Source organism: Mobula hypostoma, chromosome 4, assembly GCF_963921235.1.
Source record: "Mobula hypostoma chromosome 4, sMobHyp1.1, whole genome shotgun sequence".
NCBI lineage: Eukaryota > Metazoa > Chordata > Chondrichthyes > Myliobatiformes > Myliobatidae > Mobula > Mobula hypostoma.
The window spans coordinates 96,129,084-96,151,843 of record NC_086100.1 but is presented as its reverse complement, the minus strand read 5'-3'; the positions used below and the strand labels follow the sequence as shown (position 1 = coordinate 96,151,843).

Below are 22,760 nucleotides of genomic sequence, written 5' to 3'. Positions count from 1 at the left end.
GAGCCTCACTTTAATCCCACAGTCCAAGGTCATGCCAGCTGGTAGGTTAATTAGTCATTGTAAATTGTCCCATAATTAGGGTTAAATCAAGGGTTGCAGGGTGTGCAGCTTGAAGGACCTGGTCTGCACTGTACTTCATAAATAAGTTTATTAAAAGGGTGCAGCAGAGGATGAGTGACTCTGGAAACATAAACACGGTGTCTAAATTTGCCAATGATGTCAATACACTTGCAGAATGGGCTAATAAGTGGTAGATGAAGTTTAATGTGGGTAATTGCAACTTCAAATATTTTGGTAGGAAGAGCAGGAAGCTTTCTTGCTAATGATAACTGGAAATGTGTAAAAGATGCCTGGGGTGACCTCTAGAGAAGACTTTGAAATAATGAAGGACTTTACTAGATGCTTACACTAATTAGGAAGACTATAACCAGAGGCCAATAGTGTGAGAAATCCAACAGGGAATTCTGAACAAATTTTGTTGCCCAACCCATGGTAAGAATGTGGAACTTGCTTCCTTAGGGAATGGTTGAATAGTATAGCTGTCTTTAAGAGGAGGTTGAACAAGCAGGTGTGGGAGAAAAAGATATGAGGCTTACATTGACGAGACAGGAGGTCACTCGAGTGGAGGGTGAACATGGGGCTAACCAGCCTTTTTAGGCACCATATCCTATGTCATACTTTCCAGTTCAAACCCCCTCCAATCTCATCCTCCATATAAAATGAAAGCATTGATCTTTCAATTTGACTCACCTGAAGACTATTTCTGAGTACATCCTTATACTTCACCTCACTCTCATACTTATTCCCAACCTGACTTCCTTTTATTAACCCCCCCACTAAAAGTCCTTCACAACTACATTTTCAAAACTCAGCCTTCACTACCACAATTCTGCTGCTACAAACCTCAACCAAAACATTATGCTCACTTCCAGCTTTAATGAGATAGTCTCCAATAAAATCAGTTCCTCCTCTTACCCTTATGCTGTCAGTCCCTTTGCATTGCCTTTATCTCCACTGAAGTGATTCTAAGGAATGCAGATGTGAAGACGAGTGGTGGATAACTGACTCAGCCATTCATTGTCCAATCTGTCTGGAAAACTTGAAGCAGCATCAGCCCCTGCATTCATCAACTCAGCCTCCTTGCTAAGGGAGGTTCACCCTGGTCCCCTGCCTCCTTTCCCACATACTTACCTTGAACAAAATAATTTTAATTTATACAGATCATGAGATTATCTGATTAACTTTCCTTTCTTTCCTAACCCACTTTGCTAAACTTCCTCTGTTTCTCTCCAGCTCTAGAATGTACTTTTCTCCCCCCCTCCTTATACCCCTTTAGTTCTTTCCAACTTTTCCATAAAGTGCAGTTTCTGCTTTTTAAACCCTATTCCGATTAAACTGCTGACCATCCAACATCTCTTGTCATGTAGTGACATAGCATGGAAACAGGCTCTTCGATCTGAGTTTGAGATGACCATCAAGTACCCATCTCTACTAATTTCAGTCCACCATACAAGTACTGTCAATCTTTCCTTAAAATCTGTCACCATTTTAAGGACCCTTGAAATATCCAGTTCCACTTCCAAAATACTTCAGCATGCAACCACTTTAAAGTCCACACACCTTTCCCAGAAAGTGTGAACCTCCAATCTGATTTATACCCTTGCCAAAGTACCAGAAAAAAATCATTCAGCAGCACTCTGTGTAATGGTGATGGAGATAAACTTTGCTCATCTGTCTTGAACTGCCAGCAGGCTCTGATATAGCTGACCAAACCATCCTTCTTCACTATTGCCCATTAGGATGGAACTGCATTTGCTTGATTTCACGGTCCTGCTATGGCCAGAAAATGAATTGCAATAACTTCCCTTCCCCCTCCTGCATCAGAACTACTGCTGTCCCTCAAGGTGTGATCCTCGTCAGCCCTCTGCAGTCAACTACACATTGAGCTTCAACATCATCATCCAAAAGCATAATGGCACCAGCTCTGTATACATGAAGATGGGTGTACAGGTGGACATACAGCACTTAATAACTAGCAAGTTTTCTCTGATGTCACAAATCTGTCCTCTCTTTAAGTCCAACCCTGGCCTTGTCAATTGTGTGAAACTAAAGATCCTTGTCCAGCTTCCATTTTCCATCCTCCATAAATTTACATTACAAAGTTTGCTGTCCATTTTCCAACTTACTCTGTTCTGACATACGATCTACATGTGGACTCACACTTGCCTGACAACAGAACTTTAAAAATCTGATCTTTGACTTCTTAATCCCCCAGGCGATCTCCACCAACCCTCTAACTGATGTGTACTCATCTACCTGCAATCTTGTGTACAGTATTGCCAAAATTAACTGCTAGTTGTGCTTTCCACCATTTTGGCCTTAAGCTTTCTCAATCTCTCCAACTTCTTTAAAATGCCCATTAAAATCTATGCTTTTAACCAGGTTTTGGTTATCTACTGTTTCATTAAAGTGCTCATAGCCAAATTATATTTATCGTTACAAGCAAGGAAATGGAGAGTTCTGCTCATTAACCTTAAGCTTTGCTCTCTGCAGATAGATTCAGTCCCCCAAATCCTTCTCATGGTCTAGACATTTATCTTTCCCATATTCTGACATTGTTTGGTAACATTGCTCTGAGACACCACGGACCACGAAGAGAACATGTGGATGTTGATATCCGTTAGGCAGACACTGATTGAATTATAAAAAAAACCAGTCCTGAGAGGAACTTCTGGGCAGCAGACCAGGCATCTCAGCATTGTTCAAGCCACCAATGTTCCCAATCCAAAACAAAGATCTCTAAATGACTTCTAACGTCAGTCTCCGAGATGATGGCAATCCACAGGCCTTCTGAGCTCGGAAATCACGGCAGTTACTGGGATAACGGCGCTGCCGAGCTCTAACACCGCGACCAACGGCCGACGGGCTACCGGCAGCCGGCTCCAGCGTGGAGCGCGCCAACGCATGACGTCAGCGCGCTTCAATGCGCGCTGGGATATCGGAGGCCAACTCGGTCCTCCAGCCCTTTCAGTCTTTCCGCTGGGTTTAAGTGGCCGCTGCTCCGCCACCTGAGCGCTGTCTTTCTTCTTTCTGTCGCTGCTGGTTGCCTGCGGCCGTTTGCTTGGGCGGAGTTTTGGGTCACATTGCTGCTGTGACATGGCTACATGATCGAGGGAATGTGTACCAGGGAAGAGGCCGGCCTCCTCCTGCTGCTGCCCCGTCTGAGGCTGACGGTGCGCCCCAAGCACTCGCCACTTTACAAGGTTTGACATTTGCGACTTGCTCATCTGTACCGTGTGTGTGTCCCAGCCACAACAGAGGTTATATGATTCCTTCCCGACCCCTGTGAGATGAGGTGGGGCTTGGGGAATGCCGGCATGTCGGCCCTGTGGTAGCCGGCAGATGATACCTGCATCACCCCTGGCTGGCAACCCGGACCCCGGCACCACCGTGCCCATGCGTTGCAACAAAAGAAAAGCCTATCCCTGGAGAGTTTCCTATTGCGGCGCTCTCCTGACATCCCAGCCAGACCGAGCCAACCCCGGCAACATATCAGGGGAACTCTGCCGCCCTGGCAATCCTCCCAGAACCAACACAAAAAAAGTGCCTCTTCCAAAGATAATAAGTTCGTAACCCAATTCACAGGCTTTATTTTTAAATGCTCGCTATATTGCTGGGATTCTAATCCAACACCATAGTATATAGGTGTTAAAAAAAGTCTGGGCAATTAAAGTAAAAATCCTCGACATTTACAGCAGAAATTGGCTTTCACGCCACGCGCCACTCCAGTTCTGGTGAAAGGTCTCCGTCCTGTTTCTCCCTCTACAGATGCTGGACTAGCCAGCGATTTCCTTTTTCTGTGTGTCATATTTCTAGCATCTGCAGTTTATTTTGTTTTTTTTAACAAAATGATTCATGTCCTGTTTTGTATTTCGCGTGGTTGTAAACTTGTGAAAATCGAGTCCCCCGCACCTTCATCCATTTGCGATTGGGGGAAGGGGATTCGGGGCTACCATACCAGCTGGCACGGCTTAAAACGTTTATCTTGCTGATTTCCTCTCCCCTGCCGCCCCGTTCTGCAAAGGAGGTGGGATTTACAGCGGAGGAGCGGGACTTTCCTTTACTGCCACCTACTGTAGATTAGGGAGGCACTTCTGTGATCAAAGGGAGCTCCGATCAGCCAGGCCTCAGGAAGCCAGCCTCATTGATCTACCAAAGTGACGTATCGTTCGTTGTTTCACCAATTGCACCGGCGTCCAAAATGGCCAGTTATTGTGGGCAATGATCTGCAGCAGAGGAGGAGAAGGGCCATGCGCACAGCCGCATTTCAGTAAATATCTTAAAAAACAGTATTCCGGATAAAAGAGGGAGAGAAGAGGAAATGGGTGAATGTAAGCGGGAGAAGCAAGCACACAGAGTACATGGTGTAAATTACGGATGGAAAATAACACCAGTAACACGAGGACGATGGGACTTGTAGAGACAGACGCATATCCTAAATAAATGGGAGACGATGCAATTACGTGGCTGAGACACAAGGCAAATGGGAGAGGGGGACAGATTGACTGTGTAGCACTCCCATTGCCTGCTGGTTCTTGACAGCGAGATTGCAAAATGACATGCTGCTACACGCATTCTTCCTTTCAGATGGAATTATTTGATGTATGGGGCAAAAAAAATCAACCATATTGTTCATTTGGCTCATGCTAGTGATTCTTCGGTGACTGTTTGCATTCCATCACTACTTATTCCCTTTTCTGTTTTTCTAGCTTCTCCTTAAATACAGACGTGCTCTAATTGCGCTTTGCGTTAGATAGTTCTACCTGAGAACCATCGTGGACCTTTCTTTTGAAATCAGAGTGGATTTATTACTGACTGTCTTGTACATTGTTTTATTGCCTGGCATGGAAGTGTCGTCTTCGTTCTCTCTTTAGTTAGATCCTTTTATAATCTTTAAAAAAAAAGTTAATAGTCTAGCGGTGAGGCTGTTTCGTTTATGAAGCAGGGTCTGTTCAACCTTCCCTGATAAGTAGGACTTCTTGTTCTTGCATCAACCTAGATTTATTTTAAAAAGTGAAAAATAAACTACTTTAAATCTGAAGTTTAAAAACAAAACAGAAAATGCCAGAAATATTCTGCAAGTCAGGCAGCATCTTGGAGAGAGAAAACAAGGTAATGCTTTAGTGTTGTGCACTATTTTTTTGGTCTCCTTATTTAAAAAAATAAATTTGCAGTGGAGGGGGTTCACTGACGATTCATGACACTGGCTTCTGAGATGGCAGGTTTGCTGTATGAGAGGTTGAGTGGAGTTGGCTTGTATTCTGTACAGTTTAGCAGGGTAATCTCATTTCAACATGTTCTTGTAGTGCTAGACAGGGTGAAGTGAAGAAGGTTGTTTTTTTCCCTTGGAGAGAGGTCTTGAACCAGATGTTATAGAAGTAGAAGGCCTTTAAGACTGAAAGGAAAAAATGATACTTGAGGGTGGTGAATGTTTGGTCTGTTACTTTTAGTTAATTGGAAATCCTCGAATACAAATGGCCTAATGCTATTCCTATGCCTTATTGTGCAGACAAGTGGTGCTGAAATAGAATGGTCAGAGTGGGCTCAAAGGCCTACACCAGATTCTCACGTTCCTGAGAGTGGGTTCAAAGGCCTACACCAGATTTTCACGTTCCTGAGAGTGGGCACGGTAGGGAAGTGGAACAAGACAATTTGAACTAAAAATCTGAGGTAAAAAAAATTATGCTGAAAATCACTGAGTCAGGTGGTAACTGGCATCAGTTCTGATACAAGGTCATTTTGCTGTAACGTTAGCTTAGTTTTTCTCTGACTCCATAAAAGCTATTTGATTTGAGTATTTTTAACAATTTTCTAGCTTATTTTTCCTGTATTTTGCATCTGAGTTCCAGCATTGTCTGTTCTCTCCCCCCCCCCGCCCCCACCACCAGTAAGCATTAATCACCCTCTCGTAGAGGCCACCAACAGTGTTTGAGTCACCTGGATAATTTTGGTCTGGTTCCTATCACAGCTGTTCCCTTTGTCCTCTCCACACTTGCTCCTCTTTGCAACCTAAAACACGTTTATTATTTCACTTCTTATGAAAGGCCATTGGCCTGAATCATTAGATCTCCAACTGTGTCCGCTAATGCTCCTGACTTGCTGAGAAAATAACACAATTTCTCCTGGGAGTTGTTTTCATCTTCACTAGTTTGGCTTTGTCACTGTCTTTGATGAACAGATGGAGAGCTGAAGTGTTCAGACCTTCCTAATAGGAGTTAGACCCAGTAATTCCACTCAACTAATAGTGTACACCTTGTTAATGAAATGGATCTTGAGGAAATGCTGCACTAGAACGCTGTATGCCTGTTTTTAATAATTTGTTTTTCTTAAAGTAAACAATTGTGAATAATATTAGTTGTATTTGTACTGTCTTTAATTGCTATGCACAGCTCTTTGTTACACTGTGTACTTGTGGGCTTGTGTTTTATACTGTTGATGTCTAAACATTAGAACTTGACGAAGTTTCTGAAGAGATTTGCCCCTCCGGTACATTTGTGTATGCCAAGGAAATGCTCAAGATTGGACAGTCGTGATGAATAAACTGTCAACTTCAGGAGACTTTAATCATAGGACAGAGTACAACAGATGCCAACCAGCGAAATATTCGGACATTCTACGTGTATTGTTTAGCTCAGATTTTCTATGGTCAGGCTTTAATGGGCAGTGATCGAGTTCAGAAGTAACAAATGATGTGAAAATGAGCCACATCATGTAGATGAACTGGGGGTGGGGGGAGGAGCAAAAATTGAGTGTGTTCAGATGGTTGGGGATAGATTAAAGGCCAGCTTCCAATCAGAGGTCACGTGATACCCATATACAGTCTTTCCCTCAGGTGAAATCAAGGCGCGTGTTACTGGCAAGATGCATATGAGATAATGAGAGATCGGGTGTTCTGTTTAAAGAGTGCTAAATGGAGTCTGTCAGGATGATGCTTCATGATCGTAAAGCAAATGAAATGCTGGTATGTGTTGGGAGTTTCAGCACTGATCTGAGAATGTGACTATATGAGCCACTGGTGTAATTGCACTTAGATTAGTCCATACCACTGATCACTACAGGACCAAAGAAAATGGCAACAATTGAGAGGTTATAGAGGAAAGAAGACAAGTGAGGAATTGGATTATGAAAGGTTCATTGAGGAGGCTGAATTTATGAATACAGTATTTCAGATTCCAATGGGTTAGGTGATGCAGAGACTGTTTAAAATAGAGCAGCAAGAAGACATAGTCTGCACTCAATGGCAGCAAATTTAAAATATATCAGCAAAAATTATTTTTCAGCGAGCAAAATGCTTAAAAATATGTAGGAAGAAAACTCTAATTGACTAATTCAACTGCAAAGCAGGTGGGTTCTCAGAAAATAACGGGGCTCTAAATGTGGAATGTAGTACGTTGAGCATGTTTGGGCTAGTGATGGTGGCGTTAGTACAGAAGGCAGTGACAGTAAAAGGGGAGGCTGAGGGGTCAAAAAGCTGCTTTCTGCTTCTATTGTTGCTATGTTCTTGGCAGGGATAGGTAATTTCAGATCCATGCTTCTAAACAAATCTGGAGTTAGACTTGGTTCTGCTTATGTTGTGGTGTCTTCAAGGAAAAGTGTTATTAGTCAGAACTAATGATAGAGGATGAGTTTGCATGGCCTTGGCCTTTCGAACTCTTAACAACACCTAGCTCCCAGTGTGGAATTTGTTCTAATTTCACCGTGGCAGTTCCTCTAATGCGGCTGCCATAAAGACACGCAGAAGCTCGAGAGTCTAGGGGGACTTCTATTTAGTGCGTTCCCTTAGAATGGATATTGTTGTAACCAGCAGAGTGAGGGAGCACTAGAATTGCACCATGTGCTGTGTACTTACCTGTGGGCTTCACATATGTTATTGAACCTCGGAATCATGCTTATGGCTGTACTGTCACTGGACAGTGTTAATCTACATGGGATCATAAGCAAGTACGAGTGCTATAGGGATAAATAAGATGCAAAAAATTCTTACTTTTCCTGCATTAATGTAGGAATTTAACCCAAATTTAAGACTTGGGGGTACTAATTATCATTTTTGTATTTGCTAAGTTGTCAGTTAGAGTGTGTTTAGCACGTCTAACCGGTAACATTTCTCTGCTGCTGATTTGTGCTTTCCTATTGCCTCTGAAGAGGCTGTTCCAGGAGAATCTGGAATTCTTAATGATAATTGATAAATGTAAGCTCTTACAATGATGCTCAGTGGCAGAAAGTTTAAAAGCAGGATGTTTAAAATATTTGACAGTTTTTCTCTAAATGGCCTATTTCCTCTGTTGGAGCATCAAAAGCCAGCAAACTACCTTAATTATAGCCATTGTGTTTTGCAAGAGAAATTGGGAAGTATTTTCTACATGGATTCTTGTTTTCGTAGTTGATTGTACATGCAATTGTGCTGCTCTGAATGGATTGCCTTGTCAGTGAATTGTTGCTTTTGAGAAGTTGTGTGGTATATTCTCACCCCTCTTGCTGATGAAAATGGTGCCAGCAAACAATGGTGAAGTCCTTCAGAGGGTTCACAAAGCTACTTCTTTTCAATATGATTCTGCTACTATTGGAACATATAATTTATATTTTGATGGTGTGTTTTCTGGCCAATTGAGCGATCTGCACTTTGCTGTTTCCAGGTGAGTTCAGTGAGGTTTTGAGTGGAGGCCAAGAAGCCTAGAGATGGGGTGCAAGCCCATGGTTGGCTCCATTTCTGGCTGATTAAAGCATTGAGCAAGATTGAAATCAAGGAGGGCGAAAGTGGAAAGCGAGTGGGTGTTCAGTACTGTCTGCGTTTGACCGATCTTTATCTTTCCCTCTTGCTTGATGCTGTTGGAGTCTTGGTTTTTGGGCAAGGTTTAATCGATGAGGTTTGTGGATTAGACTCTGTAGTTCATGGTTATAATGTATTTCTGGTTTCTGATTATTCCTTTTTTAATTGCTATTTTCTGTGATTTTGATCTGGCATTTGTGGCCTACAGTCAATGAACAACAGTGCTAAATTGAATTAAACTAAACTGAACATTCCCAGACTGTTTGAATGACTTAATGGTTTGATGTTTTATATTCTGTGTTTTTCACTCATTTTTTTCCATTTGCATGAATTGTTCTTTTGCACATTGGAGTTTGATGTTTTTCCGTGAAGGGATTTCATGGTGTTTCCTTGTTTCATAGCTGTCTGTGAACAGATGATTTCAGGGTTGTATACTGTATAAATACTTTAATGTACTTTGAATCTTTGCATTTTTTATTACTTAGTGTTAGCATCTCATGTGCTACGTCATTTGACCCAGATGTCAGTCTTGCATAATCACATATGTTATGCAGCAATCTAGCTGGAGGCATGGAGACCTTGTTTTGAAGTTTGTCTAGATGTCATTCATTATTACTGCAACATGCTTGGTATTTGCTTCACAAGGGCATTTAACTGAAGTGCTGATTTGTGATCATGTAAATTTGTTTGGAAATGAATGTAATTTGATAATAAAAGAAAATATTTTTCTTTGTGGGTCTTTTGGATAGAATATTACAACTAATTCTGGCTCATCACTGCCCATAAACTTGTTTATACTGCTGACATAAATGGACTCTTGGTCTGAAACTCCTGAAGACGGTTAACTTTCTGATTTGCTTTTGCTAATTTGGATGACAGTATCAGATGTATAGAAACAGCTATTGACCCCTTTCAGTCGTTGTTTGGAAGGGCAAAGTTTTTTAATTATAATTCTGTGTAATTTTCTATGTGGATGGGCAAAATATGCAACTTTCACCTGCCCTCTGTTGCACTGTACAGTTATCCCGGTGGTACATTGAACATTGTTGGAATTGTGACACGATTCTGGGCAGATCCAGTAAATGTTGTACTTGGATTTAACTTTGGGGAAATTTCTGAAACTGTGTTAACATTTTCTTTTTGACATGTATTATTTATGACCCTGTGTTTCAGGCTTCACAAGTTGGGAGAATTTGATCCTAGCTAGGAATGGAAGTGGAGCTGGCTGACATCTCTCTACAATTTCAATAGCCCAATCATCTGTGCAAATTACTTGGTTCCAAAACTTCCAGAACAGGTATGCATCAGTAACATGGAAATTTCTGCTGTGTGGTTTAATATAGTCAGTACATTTATTCTTTTCTATTCTCTTTCTAATTTGCCAACAGACCATTGTTTATTTGAACACAAGCATTAAGTGGCAGCAAGTAATTTGACCATGGGCCAGAGGGCCTTATCCTGCCCTCAAATGACCTTTGTGCACACAACACTTATAGCATAATTTGTGATCAGGTATTTCTGGTCTATTTTCCTCTCCTGTTAAGCTTGAGGACAAAGTGGCTGATTGTAGCATTCTAGTTATTTAATCAGCAGAGACTGGGATTTGAATCTGGGTACACTGCATTGTGTAGTTAGCCATGCCGGGCAGTTAGAGTAGCTGCTTCCAATACTTTCTACTGAAAACTTTGCCTGAACAGAGGTTCCTCTTTCATCAGTGGATTGAAGAGGTAAAAAATGTTCTAAATCGTGTTAGAACTGACGTTAAATGTAGGGTTTGTGTTCTTCAGGCAGATACAGTACAGTGGAAAAGTCTTCTGCACGTGTGTCACTAGAGTGCCTAAGACATTTGCATAGTACTGCAGTAACTTTATGTATTGCTCTGGCCTGCTGCCACAAAAAGCCCAAATTCCATGACAGATGTGAGTGATGATAAAGCTGATTCTGATACGAGTCTCTATTGTGGACTGAGACTGGGAAGGGATTAGGGAGGAGAATCATGGTTGGTAAAAGGGGGCGGGAGCTAGAAGCACCAGAGAGACATCCTGTAATGATCAGTAAACCAGCTGACCTTGCCTGGTGTCTCAGGGCTGAGTGTGTCTGGAGGCTTAGTTATCATTCTTTCCTGGGTCAACATTAATAAGAGACAAACTGGCCGTACATCCCATTTCCAGATCTTTCTGTGCTTAAATAGGCTGTTTATATTTGAATACAAACCCTAATAACTGCATTTAAAATGGTTGGAAAATATAACATGCATTGCAAGGTAACATGTCGGTGTAGAAACTTTTCAGAACTGGATTGGGCTATGCTGCCAATGGCTTGGCAGATTTTGTGGCAACCAGGATGTTTGAGTTTTGATTGCACAAACTAGGGTTAGGCTGTTGGTGGACAAATTACTGTGTGGAGAAGAAACATTCATGAGAAATGAATGTAAAGGTTGGGTCCAAGTACGAAGCCAGTCAAGTACGCAGCTGACAGAGTCTTTATATATGCTTAAAGAGTAGTTATTCTTCCAACATGCACACAGTGCTCTCTGTCTGAAGTGAAAGATTGACCTCCTGAGACCTGCTCCAGGGAGCAAGCATTGGCTGCTTCTGTCCTTTGCACTTCAGCTCTCGTGTAAAACCCTTCCCAGTCACATCGCTTGATGTTGCGTGTAGATCCTATCTGTCCAGCCTCAAGTGCCTGCCCTGGGCTCCCAGCTGTTTCCTCCCGAAACATTTAACATCCCATAGTCCTCAAATTTGCAGCTGGCTGGTCCAGTGTGCATTTTATTAGAAGTACAGTCTGACCATTTGGTATTGACAGTCTTGTCATTTATAAGCATATTCCAACCTAACATCAACTGCCAAGCAGTATTGCAAGATGTCTGCATTAACAAGACCATCCAAGTGAACAGTCCAAGCTGTAATTATGATTTCTTCTTTATGAAAGAAGAAGGGTCTGTGCCTGAAATGTTGACTCTTTGCTCTTTTCCATGGATGCTGCCTGGCCTGCTGAGTTTCTCCAGCATTTTCTGTGTGTTGCTTTGGATTTCCAGTGTCAGTAGATTTTCTCATGTTTGTGGTTCTTCTTTTATGGTATTAGATTCTTCACATTCATTCTTTTAAAAAAAAATAAATAAAAATTTGTAAGTCAATTACTTTCAATTTCCACGTTCAGCAATAGCAAGAAAGTATAGTGTGTACATGTTATACTGTAGCTTTCCCTTGGTGCCGAGTTGGAGTTGCTAGCTTTCCTGGATTGTCTTAATAGATGGTTCCTACAGCCTGGAAGGAGGGTAGAAACCCATCCTGCTACTCCAGTGCATATTTGAATTAAATTGGGGAGGTGTAAACCCAAACTCAGACCATAGATCTTTGTATTGTCAAAACAATTAAACCACTGCAGGTCGGGTTCTGGATTCACCCACCTTGTCTAGATTAGGAGAAGTTGTGTGGCTAAATTACCATTAAGCTTAGACCTGGAAAGCTTTCTATGTCAATGCTACCCGATGTTTAATAATAGTCATTCTGTGAGAACAGTCTGAAAATACCTCAGTCTTGTTGGGAAAAATAAATTGTATTGCTGGGTATCTATCCGAATCTGCTGCCAGATAATGAAAATTCTCTACCTACATCAACCACTTTGTATATTGTCAACAGCTCAAAATAATTCCGCGTAGCTGAATGGTGAGGCAGAACTTGGAGTATTGTGTGTAGATCTGGTCACCCCATTACAGGAAGGGTGTGGAGTCTTTGGAGAGTGTGCAGGAGACATTCCTCATGATATTGCCTAGACTGCAAGGTGTTAGCTATAAGGAAAAATTGGATTAAAATTTGGATTATTTTCCCCTGCAGCATCAGAGGCTGAGTGGTGAACTGATAGAAGCTTATAAAATTGTGAGAGCTGTAGATAAAGTAGGCAGTAGGAGTCTTTTCCCAGAATAGAAATATCAAATTCTAGAGGGCATGGCTTTAAGGTGAGAGAGGTATGTTTAAAAGAGATGTGCGGGAGCAAGTTATTCTTTACAGTGGTAGGTGCGTTGCCAGAGCTGCCAGAGCTGGTCATGGAAACAGAATGATAGCAACATTTAGAAAATGGAGTAGTACAGCACAGGAGCAACCCACATTGTGTCAAACCCAGTAGATCAGTAATCGAATGGCCAACTAAACTAATCCCTTTTAGCCTACACATTATTCATACCTTTTCATTTACCTCACATTCATGTGCATATCTAAATGTCTCTTAAAAATCCCTATTTTACCTGCCTCTGCCAACACCCCAGACTGTGCATTCTGGGTGCCCACCACTCTAAAAAAGGGGAAAAAAACTTGCCTTTCACATCTCCTTTGAGCTTGCCTCCTTTCAACTTAAATACACGCCCTCTGGTATTAGACATTTCAACCCTGGGAAGAAGATACTGTCTGTCTGCTCTAACTATGCCTCTCATAATCTTACAAACCTCTATCAGATCTCCCCTGAGCCTTCAGCATTCCACAGAAAAACGGCACGAGTTTGTCCAACTTCTCATTATATCACATGCTCTCTAATTCAGGCAGGCTTGTCGTAAGCCTCTTCTGCACCCTCTCCAAAGCCTTCATAATCTTCCTACAATGGGGTGACCAGTATTGAATGTAGTACAATGGGGTGACCAGTATTGAATGTAGTACACCAGTTGTGGCCTGAGCAGAGTTTTAAAAAGTGCAGTATAACTCTTGGTTTGTCATAGTCAGGGGAGGTAGTGGGGATAAGCTCCTGCTACCAATTAAATACTCCCAATGGCACGCATCTCAAATGGCCTGTGACAATTAACTCCAGTTCCTGGCCTTCATGTGTGCCTTAGTTACTCAATGGCAGAACCGTTTCTACTGACAGGAGAAGGGACAAAGACATGTTACTGTCATCTTAAAACCAGTCGTTTTGGACAGATGGAGCTTTTTAGCCATGGTTGGCAGCTCACTTTGGGGAAAGAAAACTCTGATCTCAAATGTTCACTGCCTTGAGGCTGTAGCCACTGGCGGGGAAGGTTTCAGAAATAAACCCAGAGGGGAAAATTCCAGCCCATAAGGCAGCTATACATTGAGTTCAAGTCTGACTGGCAACTCCTGCGATGCTGCTGGTTCTGAACTGTATCGGTCTCTGCCTTTTCTTTGGATTGATCAGCTGTGTAGGTGAGGGGCAGCATGCTTGCTGTCCATATCGTACTGCGCTGGCTTGCATATCACATAGATAGCTGGGACGCAACATCCATGGTCAACCTCGAACAATGATGGGGTCGAACAGCTCTTGAACTCAATTCCTCAACTAGTAAATGAGTATGTTATATGCCTTCTTTGCCATCCTATTAACCTGCATAGCCTCTCCTTCCACACACTCACCTGTCCACCTAAATCTTTTCCCCTTTTGTTTGTCCCTCCATCCCTCCCTACACGTAGTTCCATCTACCCATCATCTACTCCCTATCTGGCTCCATCCGTCACTTACCAACCTCCATCTCTACTCGGCCCACCCCCAACCTCCTTGCAATGTCTTGGCAATCTTTCCTGATCCCTTTCAGTCCTGATGGAGGATCTTCACATAAAATGTCAACTTGCACATCTGACTCCCACAGACACTGGTCAGCTCATTGAGTTCTTCCAATGTCTAGTATCCAGCATCCCTCATGTCTGAGAAATGTCAGACATTGTCCTGAAAGCAAGTCAATGTAATCACAGATTTTTCTAATTTAGTTTTCTGAACACACCATGTGTGGCAATTGGTATTTCACTGATAAATCACTTTTTGGGATGAAAGGTAATTTATTAAGACTAACTAGACATCAGTACTTTTGAAGTCTCAACAGAAGTTGAGTATTGGCATGACAAGCATTCTTTTCTCAAAATCTGAAGTGAGGCTTCAAATGAGAAAAACGTTGATTTGTATAGCATCTTGTCCCTCCTCCTAACCCCAGAAAATTCAGTTATTTTGTAGCACAGTGACTGTTATTAGGGTATGTGATGTAACCATTCTACCCATTGCAGGATGAGTCTGGCTTTTGAGGAGTTAAGAGAAGAACAAAGTGTAAACCAGGCCTACTGGTATAAGCTTTTTATTGCTAAATGTTTGGTGGTATTCATGTGTAGATTTTGTACTACACAATGGCAATACACTAATAGATTGCTTGATGTAGGGTTGAGGTATGGATCAGATAGAAACATAGAAAACCTACAGTACAATACAGGCCTTTCGGCCCACAAAGCTGTGCAGATCTTGTCCTGTCCTTGGAGATTACCTAAGGTTACCCATAGCCCTCTTGTTCTAAGCTCCATGTACCTATCCAGGGTCTTTTAAAAGACTCTATTGTATCCGCCTCCACTACCGTCACTGGCAGCCCATTCCATGCACACACCACTCTCTGCGTTTATATATAAAAAAACTTACCCCTGACATCTCCTCTGTACCTACTTCCAAGCACTTTAAAAATGTGCCCCCTCGTGCTAGCCATTTCAGCCCTGGGAAAAAGCCTCTGACTATCCACACGATCAATGCCTCTCATCATCTTGTACATCTCTATCAGGTCACCTCTCAGCCTCCATTGCTCCAAGGAGAAAAGGCCAAGGTCACTCAATCTATTCTCATGAGGCATGCTCCCCAATCCAGGCAACATCCTTGTAAATCTCCTCTGAATGCTTTCTATGGTTTCCACGTCTTTCCTGTAGTGAGGCAACTAGAACTGAGCACAGTACTCCAAGTGAGGTCTGACCAGGGTCCTATATAGCTGCAACATTACCTCTCGGCTCCTAAACTCAGTTGCAGGATTGATGAAGGCCAATGCACCATATGCCTTCTTAACCACAGAGTCAACCTGTGCAGCAGCTTTGAGTGTCCTATGGACTCGGACCCCAATATCCCTCTGATCCTCCACACTACCAAGAGTCTTACCATTAATACTATATTCCGTCATCATATTTGACCTACCAAAATGAACCACTTCACATTTATCTGGGTTGAACTCCATCTGCCACTTCTCAGCCCAGTTTTGCATCCTATCAATGTCCCGTTGTAACCTCTGACAGCCCTCTACACTATCCACAACACCCCCAACCTTTGTGTCATCAGCAAATTTACTAACCCATCCCTCCACTTCCTCATCCAGGTCATTTATAAAAATCACGAAGGTAAGGTAAGATCATAAGTTATAGGAGCAGAAGTAGGCCGTTTGGCCCATCGAGTCTGCTCTGCCAATCAATCATGGGCTGATCCAATTCTTCCAGTCATCCCCACCCCCCTGCCTTTTCCCTATACCCTTTGATGCCCTGGCTAATCAAGAACCTATCTATCTCTGCCTTAAATGCACCCAATGACTTGGCCTCCGCAGACACTCATGGTAACAAATTCCACAGATTTACCACCCTCTGACTAAAGTAATTTCTCTGCATCTATGTTCTAAATGGACGTCCTTCAATCCTGAAGCCGTGCCCTCTTGTCCTAGACTCCCCTACCATAGGAAACAACTTTGCCGTATCTAATCTGTTCAGGCCTTTTTAACATTTGGAATGTTTCTATGAGATCCCCCCCCCCTCCCCAATTCTCCTGAACTCCAGGGAATACAGCCCAAGAGCTGCCAGACGTTCCTCATATGCTAACCCTTTCATTGCTGGAATCATTCTTGTGAATCTTCTCTGAACCCTCTCCAATGTCAGTATATCTGTTCTAAAATAAGGAATCCAAAACTGCACACAATACTCCAAGTGTGAGCCCACGAGTGCCTTACAGAGCCTCAGCATCACATCCCTGCTCTTATATTCTATACCTCTAGAAATGAATGCCAACATTACATTCTCCTTCTTCACCACCGACCCAATCTGCTCGTTAACCTTTAGGGTATCCTGCGCAAGGACTCCCAAGTTCCTTTGCATCTCTGCATTTTTGAATTCTCTCCCCATCTAAATAATAGTCTGCCCGTTTATTTCTTCCACCAAAGTACATGACCATACACTTTCCAACACTGTATTTCATTTGTCCCTTCTTCACTCGTTCCCCTAAACTATCCAAGTCTCTCTGCAGGATCTCTTGTTTCCTCAACACTACCCGCTCCTCCACCTATCTTTGTATTATCGGCAAATTTAGCCACAAATCCATTAATCCAATAGTCCAAATCATTGACATATATCGTAAAAAGCATTTGTCCCAACACCGACCCCTGTGGAACTCCACTGGTAACCAGCAGCCAGCCAGAATAGGATCCCTTTCTTCCACCTTCTGTTTTCTGCTGATCAGCCAATGCTCCACCCACGCTAGTAACTTCCCTGTGATTCCATGGACTCTTAACTTGCTAAGCAGCCTCATGTGCGGCACCTTGTCAAAGGCCTTCTGAAAATCCAAGTACACCACATCTACTGCATCTCCTTTGTCTACTCTGCTTATAATTTCTTCAAAAAATTGCAGGAGGTTATTCGGGCAGGATTTTCCTTTTAGGAAACCATGCTGGCTTTGGCCTATTTTTGTCATGTACCTCCAGGTTTTCCATAATCTCATCCCTAACAATCGATTCCGACAACTTCCCAACCACTGATGACAGACTAACAGGTCTATAGTTTCCTTTCTGCTGCCTCTCACCCTTCTTAAATAGTGGAGTAACATTTGCAGTTTTCCAGTCATCTGGTACAATGCCAGAAATTGATTCTTGACAGATCGTTGTTAATGCCTCTGTAATCTCTCCAACTACTTCCTTCAGAACCTGAGGGTGCATTCCATCAGGTCCAGGTGAATTCTCCACCCTCAGACCGTTAAGCTTCCTGAGCATCTTCTCAGTCGTAATTTTCACTGCACGTACTTCACTTCCCTGATACTCCTTGAATGTCCAGTATATTTCAGATGTGTTCCACTGTGAAGACTGATGCAAAATACACATTCAGTTCCTCTGCCATCTCTACATCTCTCATTACAATATCTCCAAACACGAGGAATCCTGCAGATGCTGGAAATTCAAGCAACACACATCAAAGTTGCTGGTGAACGCAGCAGGCCAGGCAGCATCTCTAGGAAGAGGTACAGTTGACGTTTCAGGCCGGCTCTTCCTTCAGTTAGTCCTGACGAAGGGTCTTGGCCCAAAACGTCGACGGTACCTCTTCCTAGAGACGCTGCCTGGCCTGCTACAATATCTCCAACATCATTTTCTATTGGTCCTATATTTACCCTCGACTCTTTTACCCTTTATATACTTAAAAAAGCTTTTAGTATCTTCTTTGATGTTAATCACTCGCTTCCTTTCATAATTCATCTTTTCCTTCCTAATGACCTTCTTGGTTTTCTTCAAGTTTTTAAAAGCTTCCCAATCTTCTTTCTTCCCACTAACTTTGGCTTCCTTGTATGCCCTCTCTTTTGCTTTTCCTTTGGCTCTGACTTCACTTGTCAGACACAGTATTGTCCTTCCATTCGAAAATTTCTTCTTGGAATATATCTGTCTTGCACTTCCCTCATTTTTCGCAGAAACTCCAGCCGTTGCTGCTCTACTGTCCTTCCTGCTAGTCCCTTTCCAGTCAACCTTGGCCAGTTCCCCTCTCATGCCATTGTAATTTCCTTTATTCCAACGAAATACCAGCACACTGGAATTTAGTTTCTCCTCCTCAAATTTCAAAGTGAACTCAATCATATTGTGATCACTGTTCCCTAAGGGTTCCTTAACCTTAAGCTCTCTTATCGCCTCTGGATCATTGCACAACACCTGATCCAGCACAGCCAATCCACTATTGGGCTCAACAACAAGCTGTTCTTAAAAAGCCATCCCTCAGACATTCTACAAATTCTCTCTCTTGAGGTCCAGTACTGGCCTGGTTTTCCGAATCCATTTTCACGTTAAAATCCCCAATGATTATCATGACATTGCCCTTCTGACATACATTTTCTAACTCCTGCTGTAATTTGTAATCCACATCCCGGCTGCTGTTTGGAGGCCTGTATACAACTGCCATTAGGGTCCTTTTACCCTTGTCATTTCTTAACTCAACCCGTAGAGACTTACACCTTCCGATCCCATGTCATCTCTTTCTAATGATTTAATATTATTTCTTATACACAGGGCCATACCACCCCCTCTGCCTACTAACCTATCTTTCTGATACACCATTTATCCTTGGACATTCAGCTCCCAATGGCAGCCATCCTTTAGCCAAGTTTCAGAGATGGCTACAACCTCATACTTGCCAATCTGTAGCTGAATTTGAAGATCGTCCATTTTATTCCTTATGTTGTGTGCATTCAAATATAACACTTTCAGTCCAGTATTTGTTGCTTTCTGTTTTAACTACACCACACCTCTATTGCCCTGTAACTCATGCCACTGACTGTGATTATGCCTCACCTCCTGCCTGTCCTTTCTATCATCCCTGTTGCATGCTATCTTTGATTTATTTCTGTTTTCCCCTTCCTCAGCCCTATCACTCCGGTTCCCATTCCCCTGCCAAATTAGTTTAAACCCTCCCTAACAGCTCTATTAAACCTGCCTGCCAGGATATTGGACCCCTTTGGGTTCAGGTGTAACCCGTCTTTTTTGTACGGGTGGTACCTCCCCCAGAAGATGCTCCAATGATCCAGGAACCCTAAATCCTGCCCCCTACACCAGTCTCTCAGTCACGCATTAGTACGCCTGATCATGCTATTCTTGCACTCGTTAGCACATGGCACAGGCAGCAATCTCGAGATTACTACCCTGGAGGACCTGCTTTTCAGCTTCCTACCCAACTCCCTGAATTCTCTCTTCAGGACTTTCTCCCTTTTTCTACCAATGTGTACCAAAACTTCTGGTTGTTCACCCGCTCCTTTCAGAATACTCTGTACCCGATCTGAGACATTCCATACCCTGGCACCTGGGAGGCAACATACCATGCGGGTATCTCGGTCAGGCTGACAGAACCTCCTGTCTGTTCCTCTCACTGTGGAATCCCCTATGACTACCGCATTCCTCATCTTCTCTCCCTTCTGCACCTCGGAACCAGGCTCGGTGCCAGAGACCCGAACGCTGTGGTTGTCCTCTGTCAGGTCATCCCCCTCAACAGCATCCAAAATGAGATAACGATTACTGAGGGGGATGGCCACGGGGGTGCTCTCTAGTATCTGAGCTAATTAATTCACAAAACAGGTTGAAAATTCTGATGCTGGCTCAACACTGGAAGGCAGTTTCCTGTTCCTTATTACATAACAAGGTTGTTGTCATCCACCCAAGGCTCAAGAACAAGTGAAGAATTTTTAATTTGGTGATCTGTTCAGGAATGGGTGATTTTGTTTTATTGACTACATCAATGCAATGCATGTGCAGCAGTTACTTTGCAGAAAAAGTTCAAAATAAATTTATTATCAAAGTACATATGTCACCATTATCAAAGTACATATGTCACCATATACAACCCTGAGATTAATTTTCTTGTGGGCATACTCAATAAATCTATAGATAATAGCTGTAACAGAATCAGTGAAAGACTGCCCAACTGCGGTGTTCAACCAGAGGACAAGAAAATGTGCAAATACAAAAAGAAGAAATAATAACAAATAAATAAGCAATAAATATTGATAACATGAGATGACGAGACCTAGAAAGTGAGTCCATACATTGTGGAAGCAGTTCAGTAAAGTTGAGTGATATTATCCCTTTTAGTTCGAGAGCCTGATGGTTAGGGGATAGTAACTGTTCCTGAACCTGGTGGTGAGAGTCCTGAGGCTTCTGTACCACCTTCCTGATGGCAGCAGTGAGAAGAGTGCATGGCCTGGGTGATGGGAGACCCTGATGATGGGTGCTGTTTTCCTTCCACAATGCTCCATGTAGATGTGCTCATTGGTTGGGAGGGCTTTACCCATGGTGGACTGGGCCTTACCCTTGACTTTTTGTAGGATTTTCTGTTCAAGGGTGTTGGTGTTTCCATAATGGGCTGAGATGCAATCGGTCAATATACTGTCCACTGCACCCCGTAATGTTTTAGATGTCATGCGGAATCTTCGCGAACTCCTAAGGAAGTAGAGGTGGTGCCGTGCTTTCTTCGAAATTGCATGTATGTGCTGGGCCCATGATTATAGTAAAAGTCCTTTTACCATAAAAATTCAGACTCAAACAAGACTGGCATCCAAAATTACTTCATGTAGGGAAAAGTGAATAATTAAAGTAATTAAGGAATAACAGTGGTCTGATATATTTGTGGGAGTCCTAGGGATCAAAGTGTATTGTTGAAAACCCATAGCCACTACCAAATATGTTAATGAATTTGTCGATTGGAATTTCAGACTAATTATAGTGGTAGGTATACAACCATGATTTGAATCCAGCTGCTGTAGTGTTAGGGGCATAATTTGTGCTTTGAAACCTTAAAGTGGAGCAGAACAGTTTTATCTCTAATAGACAATAGGTGCAGGAGTAGGCCATTTGGCCCTTCAAGCCAGCACCGCCATTCACTGTAATCATGGCTGATCATCCACAATCAGTACCCTGTTCCTGCCTTCTCCCCATATCCCTTGACTCTGCTATCTTTAAGAGCTCTATCTAACTCTTTCTTGAAAGAATCCAGAGAACTGGCCTCCACTGCCTTCTGAGGCAGAGCATTCCACAGAACCACAACCCTCTGTGTGAAAAAGTTTTTCCTCAACTCCATTCTAAATGGTCTACCCCTTATTCTTAAACTGTGGCCTCTGGTTCTAGACTCCCCCAACATCGGTAACATGTTTCCTGCCTCTAGCGTGTCCAATCCCTTAATAATCTTATATGTTTCAATCAGATCCCCTCTCATCCTTCTAAATTCCAGTGTATACAAGCCCAGTCGCTCCAATCTTTCAACATATGGCATTCCCACCATCCCTGGAATTAACCCAGTGAACCTACGCTGCACTCCCTGTTTAAAAGCTTGCTGTTTACAGCATGTGACCAACAAACTTACTGGAAATATTCAGCATGTTTTATTCAGGATATGTCTGTGAATACAAAACAGGAAATGGGTATTTTAGACCACTGCTGTAGCTCCTTATTTTTTAAAAAAACAGTCTGATGTTTTGGGTAAAGACAAAATGCTGGAAACACTCAGGTCAGGTAGCATCTGTGGAGGAAGAAATGGTTAACATTTGGGTCTGAAACTCTTATTCAGAACTGGACTCGCTCGCTTTAGGTCGCATCTGGAATTGCCAGTTGGCAGACGATTTCCCTCCACACCGCTCTGACATATTGGGAAATCATGTACTCAGCAGGTTACAGCAGTGGTTTGCCTTTGCCTACTGCTGGATGAGTTTAAAGAGACCACCACCTCTTGCAGTGGATGACCAGGACATCTCTGTGCCTTGTCGTGCTCTTAGCGCTCCACAACGCCTGCTGGCCTGCTTTCTTGACCGTTGGACCATTAATCGGTCTCCTCCGCTCCATCTGCCAGGGCCAGACTTCACACACTGGGATAGGCAGATTCCCTACCTCACTGAGGGTCGAAGACCCGCGGCTACCCTCACCTGGTTTGGCCCGTCTGCCGAGATGGTTTACCGGGGGGGTGGCCGCTGTGCGTGCTACAGCTACTTGGAGCCACAGGTGAGAGCTGAGCGCGGAGAGAGAAGAGAAGAGAAGACATGCTCCCCAATCCAGGCAACATCCTTGTAAATCTCCTCTGAATGCTTTCTATGGTTTCCACGTCTTTCCTGTAGTGAGGCAACTAGAACTGAGCACAGTACTCCAAGTGAGGTCTGACCAGGGTCCTATATAGCTGCAACATTACCTCTCGGCTCCTAAACTCAGTTGCAGGATTGATGAAGGCCAATGCACCATATGCCTTCTTAACCACAGAGTCAACCTGTGCAGCAGCTTTGAGTGTCCTATGGACTCGGACCCCAATATCCCTCTGATCCTCCACACTACCAAGAGTCTTACCATTAATACTATATTCCGTCATCATATTTGACCTACCAAAATGAACCACTTCACATTTATCTGGGTTGAACTCCATCTGCCACT

The 22,760-nt window shown here is 42.9% G+C and overlaps 1 protein-coding gene across 3 annotated transcripts in view; it reads left to right on the top strand.

Annotated features, from left to right (window-relative positions):
- Positions 1-3,005: 3,005 nt before the first annotated feature.
- Positions 3,006-22,760, top strand: part of LOC134345479 (AMMECR1-like protein) — a 98,395-nt gene continuing 78,640 nt past the window's right edge. For 2 of the 3 annotated variants that reach the window (XM_063046201.1, XM_063046202.1), the window contains exons 1-2: positions 3,006-3,263; positions 10,001-10,124. The gene's annotated coding sequence lies outside the window, so the exon portion shown is untranslated. Of the gene's footprint in view, positions 3,264-4,194; positions 4,331-10,000; positions 10,125-22,760 lie in introns of those variants that run through there. The other variant, XM_063046203.1, reaches the window with a different exon arrangement.